Here is a 13,718-nt window from a genome sequence, read left to right as displayed (position 1 = left end):
GTTGGGAATTTCTCACTTTACTATATATGAAATGCGAACAAAACGCACGTTTTGTTTTTATTGGTTACTCTCGTGTTCCTTCGAATTTAGTGATTTAATATAATCTTGAACTATGAATAAGACTTGCGATTTTATTTGAAGCTTTTGTGAACTAAACTAAATGCTAAACTAAATGTGACATCAAATGTTTTGTGGTAGATTTAATTCAACCAAAAAAGTCGATTTAGTTTGTGTCTGCTTGAAGTTTTATTTTGTATTTTTACGGTCCACAAAAAATTGTCTTCTTTTATATTTTCAGATGACGTTTACCATTTGTTGAATTATGTTTTTTGGAACCAACAAAACACTGACAGACAACGTATTCAAGCTAAACAGAACCGCAAAAGGTCAAATATTTCATTCTATTTTCAATCTAATTAAACTTATGTCAAAACATTAGCTTTTCTTAATTTATTTTATTTAACAGATAGCGTCACTATGGACAGCTTTAACTGCTAGGTAGTTAAGGATTTTGTCTACCCAGGCACCGCTATAAACACGGACAACGACACCAGCGCTAAAATCAAACGGAGAATAACTCTTGCAAGTCGCTGTTTCTTCTTTGGACTTAAAAGGCAATTAAGAAGAAAAGTCCTCTCGAGCAACTAAAATCACCATCTATAAGATACTTATCATCGCGGTTCTCATTTATGGCACTGAGGCCTGGACCCTGTCAAATAAAGATGAGGGCGTCTTAGGATGCTTCGAGAGAAAAATTCTTCGGGTGATTTTTGGTCCCGTATGCATAGATGGAGAATGGAGGAGAAGATATAGCGATGAACTGTACAGGCTGTACAGCGACACTGATCTAGTTAGCAGAATTAAAGTCCAACGGCATAGATAGCTGGGTCATGTAAAGCGAATATATGTACATCAACGCTCCAGCCCGGAAGGTCTTCAAAACCAATCCCGAGGGACGGAGTAGTAGAGGAAGACCACGACTCAGGTGGCACACACAGGAGACAGCTAGCTAGGGACTGAGCTGGCTGGAGACGCATGCTGGTTGAGGTACAGGTCCGCGCTCACAGTAGCGCCACCTTAAGTAAGATAGCTGAACTTCATTACTTCCCGATTTGTAATTTTTTTTGGTTGATAATTTCAATTAAAGTCTAAAGAGCCTTGCACATGAGAGCGAACAACGAATGAACGAATGGACAAACAAACGTGATTTTACACATTTCAAAGAGTCAATTTCAAACAAAAACACAATTAAATTATAAGAAACCAATTGACTCTTATTTTAGGATAATATAATTTGCATTTTGTTCTCTAAAACAAGACAATTTTGTAAAAACAATTTGTTAGCAACGAATTGCAATGTGGTTGCTACGAACTGTCAAGTTCTATTCGCGTTCCACATACAATCCACACTGCAACGAATAAATTGTTCGCGCTCAACTTAACCTCAAAATTATATCTGTCTTATTTTGTTTGTTGACAGTTCGTCGCTGTGTGCGAATAGAAACAAAGCTCATGTGAAAGAAAAGTCAAAATATGCGAACATCCACAGTTCGCAGTTCGTAGCTCATGTGCAAGATACTTAAAACGATTTGAAGATCTTCTAATATTGGCCGAACTGTCAAAAGTCCAATTAGGTACAGTTGCTAGTTTTCTATTTAGTGATATTGTCCGTTTATGAGGTTGGTTGATTTTATCTAAAAACACAATTTTTTGAAAGATTAATTGTCTGTTTACACGGTTAAAAAAGACATAAGAAAACAGAAAGTAAAGAATAAGCATTATACAAAGATGGCGCATGAAAAAGTAAGAAGTTGGCTTGGTCCAAAATAATATCAAGAATATAAGAATGAAATTTGAGCAGTTTAGTCGATTTAAATAAATAAAGATTTAAAAAATGTCGAAAAAAGGATAAAATGTGAACGATTTACGATAACATAAAGTGTCTTCTTTCTATTTTAAAAAGTAAAAGGCGAAATGTTTTTTGATGACTGTGGTTTTTCGTTTCTCAAAGACGTTGATTGTACATACATATCTGTCTTAGATTTATGAGAATTTTCTCCGACTGATTGACAGAAGGACATCTAACAAATTTTGTCACTAGTATTTAAAATAGTGATTTCAAAATTGTAGACTATAGTTTTCATTTTATAAGACATCTATTGTCGTTTTTTCCTTCAATGTGCCGAAAGCTGTAATATTAAGAAGTGATGGCTGCAGTTGAAATTTCAAAAGCCAAATAAGCTGTCAGTGTGAAAAAGAAACTACAGCGATTGAAAAATCCGATTAATAGAAATGTCAATTTTGACGTCGATACCAAGAAAAAGTCTAAAGGGCTCAAATCGCACGATCTTTGTGACTAATTGAGGTCGCCTCACCGCGAGATAACAACCCCATGTAACCGATTGAGCAAAATATAAATATGCTGTGTCCTTAGCTGTGTGGAACCTTGCGCCATTCTGTTGAAAAAATTTGTCTCCGGTATCCATACCATTTATATCAGGACACACACGGCCGGATTGAGGGGAGGGCGACCAAGGTAGAATTCCCGTGGCCTCCACAAACGGGGGCCTCCACAATAGAGAGTTCGGAAAATTTTTTTTTTCAAATCCCAACTAGTAAATACTAGCAAACATCTTTACCTTTGGTATCTATTTTTTTTCTTTTCCAATAAAGAGTAAAATGACATCGTGAGGAATGAAGCAACTTACCTTCTACAGAATATGAGTGGTCCCGAAACCGCTTTGTTTGCAACATTTTGGAACGATATCTTAGAGCGATTTAACGCTTCAAACAAGTGTGCAAAACCCGAAAATGATTCTTGAATCGACAATGCGTGCACTAGAATCATTGAAATCATTCGTGTGATCCAAACGAAGTGATTTTGATAAATACGAGACGCAGCCAAACCCGCACCAAAAGGAGTAATTTAAGCTTGGATTCGCTCGAGTACGGGAAAGCACAAGACGCAAATCTGTCACCCAAAGAAAAATCCAAAGTATCCGCCTTCATCCCAGTGATTGACCAGCTATTTCATGCCTATGAAGCTGTACGTTCGAGATTTGGTTTCCTGAATCACACCGAGAAGATGGATGATGAAAATTTGCACGCTACAGTAGAGACATTGGTGAAAGTGTATCCGGATGATTTAGAGCCTAGTCTTGGTAATGAGTTAGTTCAATTTGTGTCTTTGATTAACTCATATAAAAAAGAAAAGGACTCTGGAACAGATCAATCGCCGAAACTTTTTTACTTCTAAATTCTCGAAAATCAAAATTTAGAGGTAAATTCCCAAACCTCAAAATTGCATTGAGAAGTAAGTGCAATTTGCACTGGAGAGCGCTGATTTTCAAAAATGAAAATTATAAAAAAATAGGCTCCGAACATCGTTGGGACAAAACCGTCTATAGAAGCTTTCGCATTGAAAGCGATTTACTCCGAGAACTGGATTTCAACGAAATCAACAACGATTTTTCGGAGAAAAAAGATCGAAAGGTTCCGTTCGTTAACCCTAAAATTTAATTTTACATAATTCTTTTTTCCGTTTATATTAATATGTGTTTGTTCAATATTTGGTTTCACAATAAACTTTTTATTGAAAAACCCGAGTAAAAAAATGGTTTACTTTATTTTGAAAATAATTTAGGGCGAGGGGGCCTCCGCTCCTTTATTGCCCCGAGACCTCTGGACTTCTAAATCCGACCCTGGGGACACAAGGAGCTCGTGATCATCAATCTTTAGCAATCGCCGCTGACGGTGATGTTGATGAAGTAAAGATTGATGACGCCTCCAGCTCAAAGTCCCTGTGAATCTTATGTGGATTGGTGTCGTCCCGAATCCTGCAGTTTGGCTTATTCACGTGCCCATTAATCCAAAAATGGGGTTCATCGCTAAAGACGGTTTTTCGACCAAAATTAGGGTGGCTGGCTGTTACTTGCCATGCTTAAGTGACTGAATAAAAGAAGATATTTTGACAGAAAGTAAAAACAATATGGTTGCCATGAACTATCAAAATCAACCCGTTTATATAAGAAAACCCTTAAATTAACATTGAATTATTTGGGAAACATTTGGATTCTTTATCTTAAATTTTTAACAAGATAAAAAATTCAGCAAGCCACAAACACGCTACCTTTTTGAAGTCAGCTTAGCAGCGAGTAGTAGAGCAAAAGTTATTTACAACATCTCTGGTGCAAAATTTGGAAGTTACTAAGCTTAAAATATGATTTTATGATTCTTTTAATATATTAATAAAATTAAAATCACAAAATGGCTACTTTAAAATTTAATAATTTGCTAAATCCATTTGACTCTTTAGTTTCTGACATTTTAATTTTAATAAAACCGCTGAATTTATTTAGGATTAATTACTTTCTTTTCTTTCACGAACTGTCACTTTTTAGACCTGTTCAGATTAATTTTGTTAATAAAAGGTAAAAAGTATTTAACTATATGTTAACAAAAGCTTACGATTTTAGAAAAGTTAGTAAATTTGTTACTTGGATAAATATTAAATTGTCACAAAAGGCTCTTTAAAATTTTAATCAAATGATTGAAACTTTCATAATTCTAAAATAACAAGCTCTAAGTTTAAGGTAAAAATAATGTTTTCTTTTTCTATTTAACTTGACACCCTTTTTTCTCTCTTCACCCCATTTAATTACAAATTTCTTCAGCCATTTAAGGGATCAAAATATTATTATTTCTTTTAAATTACCTTTTAATAACCTAAAATACTAATAAAAACAAAAACGCGACATTCTTCACTCTGCAACCAAAAGGTCGTTAAAGAGTAGTGTAGGTGTGGATGTAGACGTTGAACGTGCCTAAACCAAACAAAATTAATTACAAATATTCACCGCATATCAACACGCATTTCCAGGGAAATATCTCAGAAATATCCTTAAGGCTTTTGCAAAGACGAATATCTTCCTCCAAAAAACATCCACCCTCCTACTCTTACTTAAAAAATAGAAAATTAACATGAAAACTTTTCACATCTTTTTCAATATTCCCATTAAAGCTTTTTTTCAATTCACTTTGGTAAAATTACCTTCTACTGATGATGTCTTTTGGTGTGCGTCCTTCGTCCTTTTTTTCTTCTTGTGTCTTAATTCAGTCATTAAATTTAATGACAAAGTAGATTTTTACAAGACAAGAAGAAGAAGAAGAAGAAAAAAGGACATCCAAAAGAAGAAAAAAGGAACAGCACAGCAGCGCCGCATCATCTGTCTATTCAAACACCAACGACCCGACCCACCGAGGACAACGACGATGAGGACATCAAGGATAACTAATTATCGAGGACGTGTTCTTTGTAATTTGCATTTTCTTTTACATTTTTTTTTAAACTATATTCAACTATACTTCAACTTCAATATAAAGAAACAGCCATTTAATGGAATTCAAAAGTATCGAACATTTTGTGCGATATGTCCTGTCCATCAAGTCCTGCTGCAGATGATGATGGGGTAGAAGAAATAAGCATCATAACTACCCCTCTGCCAATATAATTGCAACCCAACAATATGTACATAAATCGAAAATCCATCAATAGAGAGAGAGAGGAATCGAATCGAGCGACTGATGATATGAACTATGACAGCAGCGACTGGAAAAGGAACAGGACTAGGATCAGGACAGGGGCTGTTTAGATATACCCTACATACTGCCTGCATGTACTTTTCTGTACGCCGGCCGCCACCAATATAACATAACACACCCCTTCAGGCTCAACGGATAAAAAAAATATAGTCAATACTCGTCGAACATCGTCGCCGCTCCGTCCGTCGTCGTCCTCGTCCTCGATACATTAGAGAGAGGCAGAGTAGAGGAGACTGCGAGCGAACCGAACGTTGGCATAATGAAATACTAGGACGGACTTTTTTTTTCTAGCTATTTATCTCGGTGGAACGAAAAACCACCCTCCTGCTCCTGCCCAACCAATCCTTGGCACTCATGATTGGATTTGTAAACAGGACGAATTCTGGAAGGAGAATTGGGAACGAATAAAAAAATAAAGGAAAAAACTTCGACAGGACTAGAGCGAAGTGAAGCGAGGGCCGACGCTCATCGTCGTTCGTCGTGGCTCGTTGAGGGCATGATGATGGATTTCTGTTCGTTCCTGGGTATAGTCCTTCGTAGGGTGTCCTTTTTTTTAGTATACGGCTTTCGCTTTATGTGTTGTGTTTGTGTTTTGTTGTTGTTGTTGGTTTACCTAAGGGATGATTTTCTATTTGCGTTCGCAATTTTAGTTTCCAAATCGGAAGCTAGTCGGCAGCAGAGCGAGCGGCCTGAGCGGGGGTGAATCGCGCGGGAAAAGAACAAGGACTCGCGCTTATAGACCATCAGGATTTCTAATAACAATCAGGATGAGCGGACGATATGAATTAGAGGAAGGGGTTGGTCTGCTTAGTTTGTTATATTTTATATTCGTTCCTTTTGCCGCTATACCGCTACCGCGCTATACCGCCACCTCTTATGTGGAAAAAAAGAATAATGCCTTTGTCCTTGTTTCAGTTTTTTTGTTTTTGCGAATATATTTTGCGCTGTTGTTCGCTTTCGCTGTTTCCCTGTTCGCTATATTCGCCTCGATTTATCCGAGAGGTTAGAGAGGAGTTTGCACTTATACTTGAACTCGCTGAGGTTTCCTTTTCCTTTTTTTTCGTGTATAACTTAGCTACCCCTATTTTCTGGGAGGTGAGTTTTTTTCTTTTTTTTACCCTGCTCTATTCTCTCTCTCCCACAACTCACTGATGATTATGGGGGGTGGTAGTGGAATGTAAGTCTTTAGAAAAAAAAGAGGGGTAGGTAGTTAGTATATTGAAAAATAGAGGGTTGCAAAAAAAATGTTCACAACTTGCTGAAATGAGACGAAACGATTGGTGTTTTTGAGAAGGTACGTATCGTATAGTGGGTAGGTAGGTTAGGGAGGTTTTTTTTTTATAGACGTACCTTTGTCCTGGTGATGAATTGTGGGGTGAACATTTGCTATCTAGATAGAGGTACTCCATGATTTTTTCTTGTTGTTGCTTTTAGATGGCTGTTTGGAGTTGTTGTTCTTCGTTTTCTCGAGGTTTCTATATTAGGTACCTATATTTAGGGTTTTTTTATATTTTTTTTAAAGGAGGGGTACACTCAAACAGGAAGTAAATGTTTTTGTGGGGTTAGTATAAAAATGGACTCTCAATTTGGCAAAAACCTTGTTACCTTTTCGAAATGTGACAGTTGATGGATTTGAAAACCAAACCGGAGGCAGTTTAGGATGGATGGAGATACTGAAAAAGGAGAGAAGAGAGGATCAATTTTTTGTTTTATAGTTTGGAAAGTATCCGAAAAATAAAGAAATCTTTTTAGAGAATTACGGTTCAATGGATTTGATTTTTTTTAATAAAAGGAAGGTAGGTATAAGGTTTTAAAAAATGTTTCTTTGTTTGGGTTGAAGAAACTATCGGGAACGTTTTGGCTCCATAACACTCACATGTCCAATGAACTTTTTTGATTAGAAGATACATATTTTAAAAGTAATGCAAACCTTAAACTTTGATTTTGTTCCATTTTTCGGACCCTTTTCAGGGGGGTCATTCCGTAAAACGATAATCGTTAGACGATAGCGTTTCGGCGATAGTCTCACTTCAAATAAAACAATTGTAGTTTTTCCAAATTTTTAAAATTTCACAAAGAGAAAAACCAAGTTTAATATTATTTTCAAGTTATTGAACAAACATTATCTTTCGTTGAGTTCATTTTGACATTTCACTTTACTCAACGAACTTATACTGAAAACGATTGAACGAAACGATAGTGATAAAGTTACGTGAAGCAAATTATTGACGATATCGTTAATCGTTTAACAATTATCGTTTCGGAAATTACTGCCCAAAATGACTGCCCAGAAAATGTCTTCAAAATCATAGAATAACTATTTAGAACAAAGTTTTCCCTTTTGGACTTTGGCTTACAGTTTCTAAATTAAGCTCCCTTAGATTTTATCTTCATGGGTTGTTCCATTCCATAGTGAGATGTAGTGGGTTGGATGTTATCATCCTCCTTAGGTTAGGTTATAGTGGCTGTCCAATATGGAAACGGACACACTTAGGCCAGTTTTAATGGCCCATTGTGATACCAAATGAATCTTGAGCCTCTTCCTAAGCTCAATGGAACCAGCTTAAGTCCCTTACGAAACGTGAGAGGCTGATTATACCGATATGATTTAGATAGTTAAAGAAGAATTCTTCTAGGTAGGTAATTCTTGCGTTTTCGAGCTAGAGCAGATAAAGAACTGTTTCAGCTTCTGCAAAAGTCATTTGAGAATACGCCTAGTCTTGTGGCGTGCTTTCCTATTAGACAGTGTCCGGTTATGACACCTATTATCGAGCTGCTTAGAGAGAGCAAGCACCTTGAACGTTTTAAATCCAGTGTTGGCCAGATGTTTTTTGTGACTTGACACGTGGAATGTTAACCATTTCCGCAAGTGAGTTATGAAGGGCCGATCCTTGCCTGGCTAGCTCGTCAGCCCGTTCATTTCCCACGATACCACTATGGCCCAGATCAGGGTGACACCGAGGTTAATATTCAGGTTCGCAAGCTCATCGTGACATTGCTGGACCAATTTAGATGAGGATATTTCCGAGTTAATGGCTTTGACAACTGCCTGACTGTCTGTAAAGATAGCCACATTTCGGTTTTGGTTTGGGTTTTGTTTAAGTATCTTACAGGCCTCCCTTATTGCCAGCAGTTCAGCCTGAAAAACGCTAGCAAAGTCAGGAAGCCTAAAGGATTTGGCTACATTTAGGGACTCAGAAAAGATCAAAGAACCAACTCCGCACTCCATCTTTGAGCCGTCAGTAAAGATGTTTGTGTCGAAACCGATCGACACGGTGTCATCCTCCCAATCTTCTCTCGTAGGAAAATAACCCTAAAACCTTACTAAGCCTCTAAGTAGGTTTAGAGTAGTCAGTGTCTACCGAGATAATATCTGATTGAATTAATTTCGTTGTGTTGCTGTGACCATAAGGTTTTGACAACCAGCTGTTTGATTCCTTCAGCCTAATAGCGCTGCAGGAAACTATGTTTTTAATAAAAAGGTCGATTGGTAGAAGATCCAAAATAACGTTTAAGGCGTCCGTTGGGCAAGTACGCATGACCCCTGTGGTGCCCACGCAAGCTGTTCTCTGAACCTTCTTAAGCTTATTAATATTATAGGCTTTGCTAAAAGCAGGCCACCACACAATCGAACCATATGTTAAGATTGGGCGTACTACGGCTGTGTACGTCCATAAAATCATCTTCGACTGAAGTCCCCACTTTTTGCCGAAAGTTTTGCTGCAGGCGTAGAAGGCAACACAGGCCTTCTGAACCCGTACTTCAATATTTAGTTTTCAGTTTAGTTTAGAGACGAGTTTAATTTCGTCCAACTAGGATTTCGTCCAACTAGGATTTCTCTCATATGGTAATCAAGAATGCGCTCCAAGGTTTTAAGCACAAAAGATGTTAAGCTTATTGGTCTGAAATCCTTCGCGGATTCGTGACCTCGCCTACCCACTTTCGGGATAAAAACTACTCTGACCTGTCTCCACAACGCGACGTGGGCACATGTTTGAGAAGGAGACATCCTTTGAAAATTTGTTCCAGCCATGGAGCTGCCACATCATGCAACTTTTGAAGCATAACTGGCAGTATGCCATCCATGCCTGGGGATTTATATGGAGAAAAAAGTATTGATGGCCCACAAAATATAACGGAATTGACTTGCTCCACATGAGCTACGTTTAGCTCTGTGGTTTCAATTCGGGGTTATCACTCTCGCAACCCGGAAAGTGCGTCTTCATGAGTAGCTCAAGAGATTCGGCTGGAGAAGCTGTTCAGGTTCCATCAGGCTTTTTTAGAAATGCAGGATTACAATGTTCTTTCGATAAAACTTTGCTGAGCCTTGCGGAGTCCTTTATGTCTTCGATTGATTGACAGTATTCTCTCCAGCCTTGTCTTTTGGCTGATGACAGGGCTTGCTTGTAAATTTTAAAAGAGTCTTTATACGGTTGGTAAAACTTGTGTTTGTGGCAGATATTGAAAATTGTCCTAGTCATTTTCCTAAGACTAGACAGTTCTTCATTCCACCAAGAAGGAAGGGTTTTACGGCTATATTTAACTAGGCAAGAGACTCTAAAAGCTTTACTTATAGAAGTTTCAAAGGTTTTCACCTTTGATTCAAGGTCTCCTATCGATTCAGTGAGATTTGTTAAGTTGCTTAACTATACATAGTCGCTGTGCAGTTATTCTTTGTTGATGCTGTCATATGCGGTCTTGAAATCGATGAAGAGATGGTTGGTGTCGATTTAATGTTCTTGGGTTTTTCCAGGATCTGTTCAAATGTGAATATTTTATCGACTGTGAAATTTCCTGGCCTAAAACCACACGGATAAGGACCTATCAAATTGTTTACATATTATGGCAGAGAAGATTTTGTAAGTGATGTTAAGAGGACTTATTCCTATAGTTGGGGCAGTCTCCTTTTTTCAGTATCGGACAAACAATACTGAGGTTAAATTCATCGGATATGATTTTTTCCGACCATATTTTACAGATAAGTTGGTGCATGCTCTAAACCAAATTATCTCCAGCTACTTTTAAAAACTCGGCATTCAAGCCATCTGCTTCGGTGGCTTTGGTTAGACTTCATCTTCAATGTTGCAATCTTTACTTCGTGTCAAAGTCGGGAAGATGGGATTGTCCTTTCATATCCTCAGCATTGACTGCGTTTCTACAATGATGTTTCGACTTTTGGCTTTGCAGACTTCGACTTCAGGTCTATACAGTTTTGAACTTCCTTTCACCGGCTTATAAAATTTCGACCTTCATTTTAGCTTCTCAACATCTTCGACGGCACGCTCCCTTTGCTTTCTCTTCTTATTTCCAAGAAGTCGGTGTTACTATAGGAAGTTAGAAATTTTAGATGGTTAAAGTTTGATCTCAATTTTTCGACTCGGGTTTGAAAGTCATATTCAAAGTAGTTAGCAGTCGAAAAGGCTTACATTAAGATTCTTTTGTATATTCAACCGTTTTTGTAGAGACTACAAAAATTCTGTTACACATTGAAAAGATTGACATAATATCCTCCAAAGTTGAAAGGCTGATCTCAATGTAGTTTAAAAATTATAGACAAAAGTATCCGAGTATTTATATCAAAATATTGGTACACAAAAGTTAATCCTTAACATAAGTACCTTACCTTAACTTTCTTTTAACTTTCTTTAGTAAATTTGTGTGTCATGGTTGATTAAAACCTTACTTAACAAACAAAAACTTTCCTTGCCTTAAACTTTTAGAAGAAGATAATATAAAGGAAATATATTTTATAACATTTTTTCTTATAGTTTAAATTGAAAAGCTTCTTGTTTTTCCTTTAAGTATCTAGGAAGAGGTATATTTTTTCTACCTTTAGGCACAAAGCTTTCCATCACATAAAAGAAAAGAGCTATTGAAAAATATGAAACCCTTGAAAATAATATTTTTGTAAAACCAAGCATTTTTCTCGACGAAACATTTTTCAATTTTCACCGAAAAAAAATAAGAAATAAGAAAAAATGAAAAATGAAGAAAAGTCAAGTCAACAACTGAAGAGATACAAAATAAACCAAATCATTAAATTATACGAAAAACCTCAGCGCATAAGTCTGATGAAAGGATCATCGTGCACAGAGAGCAGCATCACATAGAAATACACGCCCACTTGAGCTGAGTAATTAATCCACTTTACCAACATGACGTCTACTATATTTTTATATAATATAACGAATAACGAAATCATCAACTTGTGTCGAACGACCAACATTAAAAATAAAAGAAAAAGTAAAACATCCTCGAATTAGTGAATTACGAGGAGAGAACGACACGACGACGGCAAGGACGATGAGGAGGATGACGACGAGGACGACAGCAAGGAGCAAAGTGTAAAAAAAGTTGGGCACTCACTTTTTGTTTCCCAAATGAGTCCGCAAACGTCAGCATCAGCATCAGCATAAGCTTTATAGCTTCAACATCTAGAGCCTTCTGCCTTGAGTCGTCAGGATATAGCAGAGACACCACAGCACTCAAGAAGTGCATTTTCCATTTTCCAAAGTCTGTTCTTGCAGTATTTTCCATTTCCATTTTGTGTCTCATCATCTCGTCCTGGCAAACAACAAGGAGCGGTTGAGCCGCATGCAGGACGAAGCGAACGTATGGATACAAGTTTAAATAGACCAAAAAAACGACTTAAGATGAAAAATAATGTATGCACTTGGAGTAGGGGTAGGAGCCAGGAGTGATATAACATCACTTCACTTATTTTTCCATTTACTTAATGTAATTTGTAAATTAAGAGAAAAAAATGTATCTTAATATAATTAAGAAGTTTTTAATTTTGTTGTTAACGTATGCAGCTCTGGAGTACCAAGGACCAAACCTCTGCAACAGAAGCTCGAGAAATAGAGAAGGGAGGTCCTCGCACTTCGCACTTTGCACTCGCAATTCACAATCAACAGGATGCTGAAGTGGAGCTTTGTGGCGATGGTGTTGGCGATGGCTTTGGAAATGGAGATGGAGATGGAGATGAAGGCAGACTTGGAGATGGAAGTTAAAGTTAGGATAGGTTAGGCAAGTTCTCACTATGATCCTGATGTGAGGCGTTTTGTTAGTCGTCAGCATCACCATCGCCATCGCTGTTGCCGTTGCCATCGCATCGTCGTCGTCGTCGTCGTCGTCGTCGCTCGTCGCTCGTCGTGTGAACATATTTTAATTCATTTAACACGACAAAAAAGAATCTCAACAATTCCTTGGAAATGTGATGTATCTCTGCGTGAGCTGTTACGAAAAAAAGGATATACCAAGGTACAATGCTCCCTTTGTTTAAGTATATCATCATAACATGGGTTCCATTTTCTATACAACGTATATCATATGATGAACCCTTGCATGAAGATGCGGTCTTCGGTCGTGTCGCCGTCGACATCGTCATCGTCCTTCGAGAGTGAGGTGTTTAATTTAATTTGGTGGAATTTTTTGAAAAAACCAAAACTTTTCACATAAGTTTTAGAGATTTCACAGTGAATTGTAACAGTCCAGAGAATTTTCCAATGTTATGTTTTGTAATAATGGACTTTGCGTGCGGCGGGCGGCGGTGGGACTTTATATATAAATCACATACATTTTTGGTCATGTTTTGAGGGAATTTTTTGATTAAAAAGTAAGGTGTTTTTAGTTTTACACTTAAAATTGTTCAATTATTTAGGTAATGAAAAATGTCCCATAAATTTTGAGGTAGAAGGATTTTTGGACATAGTAAATTCTTTTGGTTTTACGTAGAAATGCACTTTAGAAATCTCTCATTAAAATTATATATTATGCTTTATGGATTAAGCAATAAAGACGTAATGTGATTCTTTATTTTTTTTAAGGTGAAGTCGCAGGAGACTTTGAAATATATACAATTTGAGATTTGGTAAAGCTTTGAGACAACGGCTTGTTGTCTCATTCAAAACCATCTCTCATCTTTTATAATTACCTTTCTCATCTATAAGAGTATCTACAATTTATAAATAGAAAAGCTCACAAACGACATCATTTTCTTTGAGTTTCACCTTTGAAATTTTAAGGCTTTAAAAAAGGGTTGGGGTTGAAATATTGTATGGACTGATACTGTATTTAAAATACTGTATCTCAAAATAATGTATTACAAACTACTG

Source organism: Eupeodes corollae, chromosome 2, assembly GCF_945859685.1.
Source record: "Eupeodes corollae chromosome 2, idEupCoro1.1, whole genome shotgun sequence".
Taxonomy (NCBI): domain Eukaryota; kingdom Metazoa; phylum Arthropoda; class Insecta; order Diptera; family Syrphidae; genus Eupeodes; species Eupeodes corollae.
Note: the sequence above shows the minus strand (reverse complement) of the source record.